Source organism: Acinonyx jubatus, chromosome B3, assembly GCF_027475565.1.
Source record: "Acinonyx jubatus isolate Ajub_Pintada_27869175 chromosome B3, VMU_Ajub_asm_v1.0, whole genome shotgun sequence".
Classification (NCBI taxonomy): domain Eukaryota; kingdom Metazoa; phylum Chordata; class Mammalia; order Carnivora; family Felidae; genus Acinonyx; species Acinonyx jubatus.
This window is the reverse complement of record NC_069386.1, coordinates 125339088-125350416: the sequence shown is the minus strand read 5'-3', so window position 1 is coordinate 125350416 and position 11329 is coordinate 125339088. Positions and strand designations below refer to the sequence as shown.

The 11329-nt window shown below is 36.8% G+C and overlaps 1 pseudogene; it reads left to right on the top strand.

The window, feature by feature from the left end:
* The first annotated feature begins 10125 nt into the window (after window positions 1-10125).
* LOC113601514 (tyrosine-protein kinase CSK-like) lies at window positions 10126-11071 on the top strand (annotated as a pseudogene).
* Window positions 11072-11329: the final 258 nt, after the last annotated feature.

The window sequence follows — 11329 nt, the reverse complement described above, 5'->3', positions numbered from 1 at the left end:
GATATTTTAGTGTCAGTGACATGGGGAAGAGTGAGAACTTTGTTTTTTAATGCTTACTTTTCTAGGTTGAATATAATTTAATCTGGGGGCTAAGGGTCCAACGGGAAAGCATCCTGGGATTGATCAACTCTACACTTTAGCATCAAAGTGAGTGCTAGGGCCATATTTTTGGTGACATTTAGGCCTTGAGCAATAATTCGGTTCCACCTGGACCTGATTAGCTCAAAGTAAACTAATGTCAGAATAATCTTTAGTGTGTCTTTTGCCTCCAGCCCCCAATTGCCAGGGTCTCCCCCTCTACCCTTAGGGAAAATAGTTGTTAGCATTCAGTAAAGTTAAACAGCATTCTAAATTTGTACCTCTGGAAGTTCTATATAATGTTGGCTAAAATACTTATGCTAATATTGTGACCTGAAGGAAAAGAGTAACTGAGTCACCTTAATTATTTATTTTTTTAATTCACTATTGAAACTTGTATGTGTCAGGGGAAAAAAAAATCCTAAATCAGAAGTAGGATCACAAGGAGTTAATGCATCAACCACTCACTTTGGTAGACTTGTAAGAAATTCTGGAACGTGTTAAAATCTGACATAGGATTGTTGAACTTCACCTCTTGTTTTAAACCTCTGTCCTGAACACAATGGGTTCAAGATCTCCTTGCGTATAGTCAACTTCAAAAAAGGACACTGGGTGATTTAAGGCTTCTTGGGAATGAAATAGAACTGAAGGAACCAACATGAATCAGGACTAGACACACAGTTTGTTACCAACCAAAAGTCATGAAAACTGGAGGCATCTGCTATAATTATTAGGCACCTAGGAGACCTGTAGAAGAAATTTACTGGGGCTCGAGGGTCAAAGATCAACATTAGACTGATCATCACCTCTCCTCACTGTCATTCACCAGTTGACATCAAATTAGCTCTGATGTAGTTTCTAATGCTGGTAGTTTATTCACATCTCTGTGAATGAAAGATCATGACATTGAATAATATCTTTTTACTTTAGTAGTGGATAAACTCATTAGATTATTGGAGAAAATTCATGTCTGTGTTCCTAATTTGCTGTTAGAAACCTATTCCATGGCAGTACATAAAGGTCATATGTAATCCTAAAGAAAAATTTGTTCTTAAAATGACTATTTTTAGTTTGCAAATGGTAATAAATTTTCACAGGCTAATAAATAAGCAAGAAAAAATGCTGAAGTGAATATTCATGGATGACAAGAGGGCAATAAAACTATTGCTGGTTTTTGATTTGCAAGTTGATACTATTTTAGAAAGTAATTTTATTCCTTATCAATAAACTTTAACAGTCTTATCTTTTGATCCAGTAATCATTTATATTACAATTCATCCTAGATAAATGAGCATAAAATTATGCATTCTATACTATTTGTATTTTAAAATGTAGAAATATGATATATTGTGATAGATCTTAAAATATAACAAATAGGCAAATTATTTATACATCTATTTGATGGATTATACTACCACTGTACAAAATGAACATATACGCAACATAGAAACATAATATATCAGGGGACATTATAAAATTCCATAATAATTTTAATCAAATTTATACAGAAAATTGTATAAAGCAAAAAATATAGAATAGAAATAAAATGAACATATTATTAATATTACCTAAGACCTATTGCACAGAAATAGTTATAAAAACCAAAACTAACTATGACCCTTAAAGTAAAGAGGTCCTTTGAATGTACCACAAAATTTCCGTTTCTTTGACTTGTAGTCATTGGGAATTGAAGTTGAAGTTGGATGTCTAGGTGAATACTGTGAGCCAGTAAATACTTTGGTGAATCAAAAATAAGTAAATAGGTACTTGTCTTCTCCTGCAGTGATTTATAAAAATATAAATAAAATTTATTTAATAGTATTATAGTTTTCTTATGTATATGCATATGTGCTAGTTTGATGAAATAAATATGTTAATGCCCAATACCTTATGTATCTTCATGCATTGTTTTCCTTTGTTTTGAATACACATACAGTATTAACTGCAAAAGAATACACCTCCACATCAAGAAAACATTTAGTATAGTATAGGGGTGCCTGAGAGATTCAGTGTATTGAGTGTCCCACTCTTGATTTCTGCTCAGGTCATTGTCTCACAGTTCGTGAGTTCGAGCACTGTGTTGGGCTCTGTGCTGATAGCACAGAGCCTGATTAGGATTCTCTGTCTCCCTGCCTCTCTGCCCCTCTCATGCTTGCTCTCTTTCTCTCTTTCCCGCTCTCTCCCTCTCTCTCTCTCTCTCTCTGTCTCTCTCTCAAAAATAGATAAATAAACATTTAAAAAAAGAAAATATTTACTATAACCTAATATAACCCATGGACACTCAATAAATGTTAATTGGCAATAATAATAAAAATTATAAATCATTAGACATCTAAGTATCCGAAAGAAAAAATACTGTCCTTAAACATTATTATTTTATGGCTTTGCAGAAACAAAGTCTTTTGAAAATGAGAAATACATACGACATTTCTATAAAACCAAAACTCAAATAGCAGAAAACTTGAGTTTTTTAAACTATATTAAAATTTTTATGCAGTGTACCAAATGTTAAGAAAACAAATATTATCAATATTTCAATCTTAAAAGAACTTGGAGAGGGGCACCTGCATGGCTCAGTCAGTTAAGCTCAGTCAGCTCAAATCTTGCTCTCAGGGTCGTGAGTTCAAGTCCCGTGTTGGGCTCCATGCTGGGCGTGGAACCCACTTAAAAAAAATAAGAAGAAGAACTCAGAGATAACAGTTATGGATTAATAAGCAGCCCGAAATTTCTGCTTCAACAACAAAATAGTGCATAATTTTGACTCATGTTCAAGATAAATGCCAAAGATGTGCATGAACCTAAATATAACTCACTTTATTTAATACACAAAAAACACAGAGTTTAGAAAAATTTTCAACATGGGAAGAATAAAAGCACAAAATTAAATTCTAAATTAGTTTATTCAAGAGATACTGTTGCAAACCCCTATGCTGTTATTTTATACTGCAGTGGTTAAAATTTGGTTTCTAGTGTAAGAGCTCCAGGTTCAAATCTTGACTTTACCACTCGCTAGCTATGCAATTGTGAGCAAGTTATTTAAACTTCCTACACCTGGGCTTGTATGTAGATAAAATAAGGACTATAGTAATTATCTCACAATGGTTTTGCTAGAAAATCAATTAGAATGCTGCTTATGACATGTTAACCGTGTGGTAAATGGTCATTTTAATTGTGCAAAATAAAACATTGATTCCTGCTTCCAAAGAATAAAATGTTTTAATAAGACAGAAAAATATCATGCAGCTAATAAACCAAAGATTAATTATGGCTTCTAAATAAGTGCTAGATCTAAGAAAAGAAAACCAAAAAAGTTGAGGCCAACATTGGAGACGGATTTTATCCTGGGGAATATGCCATTTCCAGAATAGATGTCTGAGAGGCTGACAAGCTACAAAATTGCGTTTGACAGCCCTGTGGCATCAGTTGTATAAAGATTGGAATCCATGGGGCGCCTGGGTGGCTCAGTCGGTTGAGCGTCCGACTTCAGCCAGGTCACGATCTCGCAGTCCATGAGTTCGAGCCCTGCGTCGGGCTCTGGGCTGATGGCTCAGAGCCTGGAGCCTGCTTCCAATTCTGTGTCTCCCTCTCTCTCTGCCCCTCCCCTGTTCATGCTCTGTCTCTCTCTGTCTCAAAAATTAAGGTTAAAAAAAATTTAAAAAAAAAAAGATTGGAATCCAGGACCTTGGATTTGGAGGTCCTTATAAACCTCCCATGTATTGGATTAGGATTCCAAAGAATTATACTTTAGGAGTTAGGATTCCAGAAGAATATACTCTTCATATTTTGTTAACACATAAAAGGTAACCAATACATTCTGATTTACATCATGATGATAGGAACCAGTAGGAAATGTAAATAAAACTGAAAAGCCTTTTTAGTGTCTTTTGCCATATTATTATAATAGATATTTTTATTTTTTTAAATCAGGGTTTTATTAGAAATTTTTACTAGCCCTAATAAGTTGCTGACGTTCTTCTCAGTTATTAATTATGATGCAATGCACAGTTTTGATCATTTGTATGATATATATCCTATATATTATATATATTATATATTATTTATATTTCTGTGTGTGTATATATATATACATAACTGTTCATATATATGTATATACAAATATATACCTATATATACAAGTGCATATATATGCGTGTAAATCCTACAGATATAATTTTTAAATAATTACATTAATAAATCAAAATCAATGAGATAGACACTTTGAATGCCAGGGTATTTTTCATTTGATATAATATTTTCTGTTTCATGTGGTTTTCCCTGTATCAGATATTTAGCAGGAAGAAATGGAAGATAACAGTCAAAGAATATCCTAGGTGCATTTTCCTAGGTTACCTTTTATTCAGCCTCTATCACTCTCCAAAATCTTGTATAATATTTAGAACTGGCATACTCTATCAAATAATTAGATTCATCCAATTAATACAATTGGTGGGAGTATCAGAAATAATATAATCACAGAGGGAAGCATAGTTTTATAATTAAACTTGCATTTAAGAACCATAATGTTCTACAATTAAACTAAAACACCAGAAGCCTAGAGCATTTCCATTAATCATGTTTTACTTTATTTTGCTTCTGATCTAACTATTATACTAGTTCACAAAAAAGAGCACCTTGGTTTGATTTTGGTTTTGTCTTCAAATATTCTCATGTATCAAATGATATAATAACATGCGTTCAAGTAGCTCACAAAATGAGAGGAATTCCACATAGTGCTTTATTATTTTGCATTCACAAAACAACTTATGCTCTGTAAGATTTAAAATAACATTGTTATCTATAAGAAACTAATTAACTGCAGTTAGTTTTCAATTTTTTCTTCACCTGCAAGTTTCTTTAATTACTGTTTAGTAGCCTAATGCCAGATCCAAGATACAACAAACCTGTGATTCTCTTAGATCTTTCCAAGTGAGACAATTCTTCTAAACTTAATTCTGTGTCTGCTTATGGCTTACAATATTACTAACTCTTTTATTCTGTTATTTGATTTCAGTAGTTAACTACTGTTAATTTACTGCATGATACGTGTCTGACAAGCACTGTGCTAAGCTGTTTTACTTCTATTTCTTCATTCACTCTTAATTTTATTATCCTGAACTTACTGATGAAGGAACTACAGTAAAGAGGACAATGTCCCAAGACATCAAGCCAAAAAGGCAGAATTGAAATTCAAGTTTAGACCCATCTTTACTTCAAAGCCTGGATCAGGTTCTTAGTCACTACATTTTGACTTCACATTTTGTGCTTTATTAAAGATAAATCCAGGGAGCATTAGGAGAGATGCTTAGCCTTTGAAAAAAAATACAGGTATGTCGCTGACGATGTGGGCTACTCTTTTTGGGAACTAAACAGGCCTGCTTACTCAAAATTAGCGGAAAGCCTCAAATTGAGCTATTGAGACAAATCTAGTGGACTGTAATACAAAAGATTTTTTTTGAATGAAAATTTTACTGATAAGTTCATATTGACAAGATATCAAAGTAAATTCTCTCTCAACCTTATTGGCTCACATTGGGAAAACAACAATGGCCAAAGATCAAAACTAAACAATGAAAGGGGAAAATGAAATTTAAAAATTAACAAAACTTTTATTTTTCTGGTAAAGCCTGATTTCCACTCTTTTTTCTTTTTCTTTTTTTTTTCCTGGAGGAAAACTGGACATCTCATTGCATCATGGCACCAAAGAGTCTATAAGGGGAAATGCCTGTAATATTAACTCAAACATTTCAATTAATAGGCTAAAAGAGGGGGGAGCATTTGTGGAGAGAGGAATAAATCCCTCAGTCATAAAGTTCTGTGATGCCAATTAAAATGCACTCCCAAGTTGCAAAGCCGCTGGCAAACTGCAGTGTTTTCAGAAAATAATTCTGGAGAGGGTCTAGGTGTCACAGGGGCTTTTAGCATTCATCCTTAGACTATTTCATCCACAAATATAACTCCATGCAAAAGCAAAGAGAGTTTGCCAAGCACAGAATTTCATTTAGCACTCTGGTAGTTCACTTAATTAGAATAAACCCAGACTTCCTTAAGACTCTTTTGTAAGCCTAAACCTCATCACCACAAACTGACTTTTTAATTAGGTGGTTCTTAAGAGCCTTTGGGCATGTAATAAGACAGACTGTAAATATAGCCGTTAGCACACACACACACACACACACACACACACACACACATAAACATGCATGCACACATACAAACACTTTTAGAGAATCTATCAATGGATACAAATGATATTCATATTACTCTCCTGTGATATGAATTCAGGGAAGACAAATATTAACCTTTACAAGACTCAATTTCCTATCTTAAAAATAAGATGAAAAGAGTTACTGCTTCACAGCTGCTACTTTGTTTTTAAGATTAAATAAGATGATAATTTTTGCAAAGTGTATGGTACAGCACATGTATGATAAATTCAAGCAAACAATATTTAAGCTAGTATCATTGAAAAGAACGACAAAGGGAAGTCAAAAGTCCTGAGTTAGAATCCTTTCATTGTCATTAGCTAGATGCATGAACTTAGAAAAATCTCATTTTAATAAGTTGTCTTAGGTGTCCCCATACTCACTACTAGAATACATTCAGGATATGAGTCCTTAATTTTATTACAATCTAGCTATGATTAAATCTGTTAAGAATTCTCAGCAGCTAATTTAACTAAAGTTACATAAATCTTTCCATTAGGCTGTCCTTTAAAATTCATATTTTTCATATTTTGGACAGCTTGTACATAATAAGAACTTTTTATTAATTTACTCATGAAAAGACATCAAGATTAAGTAAATTATCATCTTATAATAAATTACCTAAAGACTGGCTTTACTCAGTTACTCAGTCCTTGTTTTCAGAAGAAACCAAAGAACTGCAGTAACTGTAAACAACCACCCCAGTAAAAACCATTGAAATCATGAAAAAACATGGGAAGAAGGGTAAGAAGAGACCATTTGAATTGAATCAACGACCAGGAATGATGACAAGGAATTCACAGTGGACACCTTTAAAGTAAAGGCAGAAACCCTGGGCCCTTATCACCAAAGCAAAGTTGTGCCATGAAGGTTGGTAATGAAACCTGGGACGTTTGGAATTTTTCTTACCTATCTGCACTGGGCAAGGAGGCGGGATTTTAAGTCCCATATCGCTTCAGGTAAGAAATCCAATAAGAGATAAGGACGTTGCAGAGTTCCCAATTTGGTAAAGACAAAATTTAAATAAATCTCCCAGGAAAAAAGAAAGCAAGAAAGAAACAAAGCTTTGGAAAGAAGGAAAACAGTCTTGCAAATTGGTAACCAGAAGCTGTCACTCATACATTCACGGATCAAATCATAAAACAAAGAGGAATTGACTCATTACAACTGAATGAGAGCTGAAACAAGCTGTGTGTTACAAATTGGGAACTGTAACTATTTTGTTGTACATTTCATGTGAAATTGCCCAACTTACATTTTCACCATGGAAATATGGGGTATTGAAAAAACAGGACTTGAAAGGGTCTATACGTTGTGGTTGTGTCGCAAAAACACGGAAGCCCAAGTTTGGCAGCCTTCCAACGGATTTAAAATTTCCCTAATTCACCCATAAATAGGACAGTTTCTCAGTTGAAGAACTATGGTAACTTCAGATCCCACTGTACATCTATTTGCAGTTCATCTTGTTTTAGGAAAAGGAAACAGTCACAAATATCTATATATGACTTAGGAGAACCTGAAAACCGGAAACTGAATCCCTGACCAAGCTGTTTTCCCTTCCGTTTGGGAGGGGCCAACTGCAGAGATCGCGAATGACATCATCAGTCATTGAAATTGATGAAGCTGCTAAAATAACATTTTTCACCCCAGTGTAAACACTGATGGATCCTTGGAGGGATGCCTTACATTGCAAGTCTAGGATTTAGTTTATAGGTCTGACAAGTGTGACCTTTAAAATAATGTATTTGCTATAAAAAAGGAAAGAAAACTCTTTATAACTAAAATATATTGGCTACAAAATCACTTTCCAGCAAGTAGTCTGATTACAATCAAAATAACACACCAAAATGAAACAGTTTACCTGTGATCAATTTAATGTGGTTGTAAAATGCTAATTATGAGAGAAAACACATTCAAAGTTTGTGGTACCGTCTATAAAATTTGCAGAGAATCTAACATTCAGTGATGTGTAGCACATATGGGTAAGCAGATGGCCGAAGTATTATTTTTAAAAACAGGACTTTTGCTGACAAAATACAGAATTGGAATGGTGTGATTGGAAAGCTAAGAGGATGTTATTTATGAGGCAGTAAGCTCATGCTCAGTAATTGGATTCTTGCTAAATGGCAGATAAAAAGGACTTGGGGAAAAAAAAAAAAAACAGTGTGTGCAGCTATATAAATGAATGAGAAATTCTTCTGACAATATCCTATCTGAAATTTTCATCCCAGTTCATCATCTTCACTTCTTTGGCTTTGGGGGACCTATAAGAAGACAGCTACTTACCGCATCAGCCTTGACTCAGGCAAAATGCCCCTTCTTTTCTTTTTGACAAAATTCTGGGGGCAGGGGTGATGTAGTAAAACTATTCTGTGGTCAACTGCAAATTAGATACAAAATACTTTTTTAAATCTCCCTACAGAAGAGAGTATATAACAAAGACTAAGTTGGCCACTTAAAATAACTTGGTCAAAGAATTCCAACTTTCAGTTTTTACTGCTAAGAGAGCACATCTTTAATGTTCTCAATACGCACACAGAAGGTATCTGGGTGAAATGATGAATGTGTTAATCAGCGTGACTGTGGTAATTATTTCACAACGTATACATATATCAAACCTCACAATGTGCACCTTAAATAGATACAGTGATATTCCAATAAAACAAAATATCCTGCTGCTTCTCATACCTTTTCTTGGAACTACTTAATACTCATCATATTTGAATGAAATCTTTTGGGAACCTATATGCCTTCTTGGATTTGCTGTTACCCTACTGAAAACAGGGGTTATCTCTTGTACACTTTTTTAATTCTCCTAACCAAGCATTCGGCTTGGCCTGTAGTAAATGCTTAGGAAAATTTTACTGAATAAATTAATAAATCTTTGTTATTCAGTTAATACATTTTAAACCATCACAGTTAAAATTACAACAATTTGGGGGAAGGTGAACATTCAATGTCTCTTTAAAAGTGACCATTTTTTAATAAAGGACATTTTAAAAATTCTATTATAAGAATTAGCTTCTATCTCAAATTCCCTGCCTAAAGGTGAATTATTATTAGCACATAACTTTAAGGCACAAATTACATTTTCAAGACATCTAAAGACTAGGTGCAAAATTCTCTTAGTAATCTTTCCAAATATTTATGATAAATTAAGTTTTCCTCATATTTTACTTCAAAATATTTGAAGAAATTCCATTTTGTACCCCAATTTTGTCTCTTGTTATATATCATAGGTATCTCTTGTTATATATAAAATACATCTTCAAGTATATATTTCCATAGTTGAAACTTGACTAATAAAAAATATGTAAAAGGAATGTAATATATAATTTTGGTTTTGAAATCAACATTTTATTAACGTCTTCCCTACCCTTCCAAAATCTATCCCAGCAGATTTTTCTCTTTGCTCTGGGCATCATAGACACCAAGGTGGGACCAGCACTAACCCCACCCTCATCTCCGCATGCCATAAGACGCAACCACGACGTCTTTGGTTCCTTTCCAAAGACAGGCCACCACAGAGTGGACTGGGGCCAGGAAGAGAGCAATCCCAGCCAGGCCTTGGCACAGTCCAGGTTAACCAGTAAGGACTCCAGAGCTATAATGAATTCAATTCTGTTACATCTCCGTGGTGGTGGTTGATGGTACATGGGGGACAGCCCTGCCCCCTGATTGATCCCGAGGCATCCCTGGCGGAGGTGGAGCCCCAGGCTGAACTGAAGCATCAGCTGGCTCCAGTGGTTGGAGGCGCTTCCATGCCTGGTCCAGGGCGGGAGAGCACCGCCTTCCCCTGGGTAGGCTGCAAACCACGTGACCCGTGATGGCAAGATGGCGCACCATGGCGTCATGTACCGCACTAGCGCACCCAGCACCGACGAGGAAGTGCACTCCGAGAAGTTCATGGAGCTTTGGGGACCACACCTCACATGCAGATGAACCCTGCACTAGCTTCACGAAGCCAGAGGTCACGGCGTGCACCGAGGCGGGTCTGGAGGAGCTTCCCCCCCGTAGCTGGGCGCTGAGCAAGAAGGAGGTGGGGCTGCTGCAGACCACAGGGCAGGGGGTGTTTGGAGACCTAACACTGGGCGATTGCCGAGGGAACAAAGTCATTGTTTAGTGCATTAACAATGACGCCACTGCCCAGGCCTTCCCAGCTTCCATTCTCAGCCACCAAACAGGTTGGCCATGGCAAACGGGCACTGCTTCTGGGAACGACTGGTGGAAGCGAAAGGTGAGCACTGGGTCTGTAGGCCCTAAGTATGTGGCCAAGGGAGCCTGGTGGATTATCTGCTTGGCGGACTGTTTCCTCAAGTTCTCACTAGAAGTCTGCAAGGCCACGAAGTACCTGGAGGGCAACTACCTTGTGCCCTGGGACCTGGCTGTTGCGATGTGCTAAGTGTCCGAGGACAACACGGCCAAGGTCAGTGACTCTCCACCTCACTGAAAAGGCCTCTAGCAGGCAGAACACAGGCAAGGTTGAGATCAGGTGGACTGTCCCTGAGGCCCTGAGGAGAGAAGAAATTCTCCACCAAGTCTAGCGTGTAGAATTTTAGAATCTGTTTTTGGGAAATCTACTCCTTTGAGTGAATGCTTTGTCCAAGAATTCCCCTGAAGGACCTAGTCCCTCAGGTGGAGAAGGGCAAGGAGATGGATGACCTTTAGGGTTGCCCACCTGGGTGAACACAGTCAGGAAGAACTACAGGGAGCTGGACTCTGCCCCGCCACATTCCTTGCAGCTATGTGAGCAGCTCCTGCGCATCAAAACCCACAAACTGAGTCTGTGACTACTGCCTTCCCCCCAGGTCATGGGCATGTGGGGACTGAACCTGGATAGGTTGAGGCCTGATGCCCCTTCTCACTGGGCCCTAAGCTGAACTGAGCCCAGAGGAATAATGGGCCTCTTTCTTCTGTCTCAGCCTGTGTACCCTCTGGCCTTCAGCCCAGATCCCACTTAATCCTGGCACCTTCTCTCATAGACCTACCTGTGGGGCTTCAAGGTACCCACTCTAAGTGTCAAAAAGGGAGGATGTAGATGCCCCCTA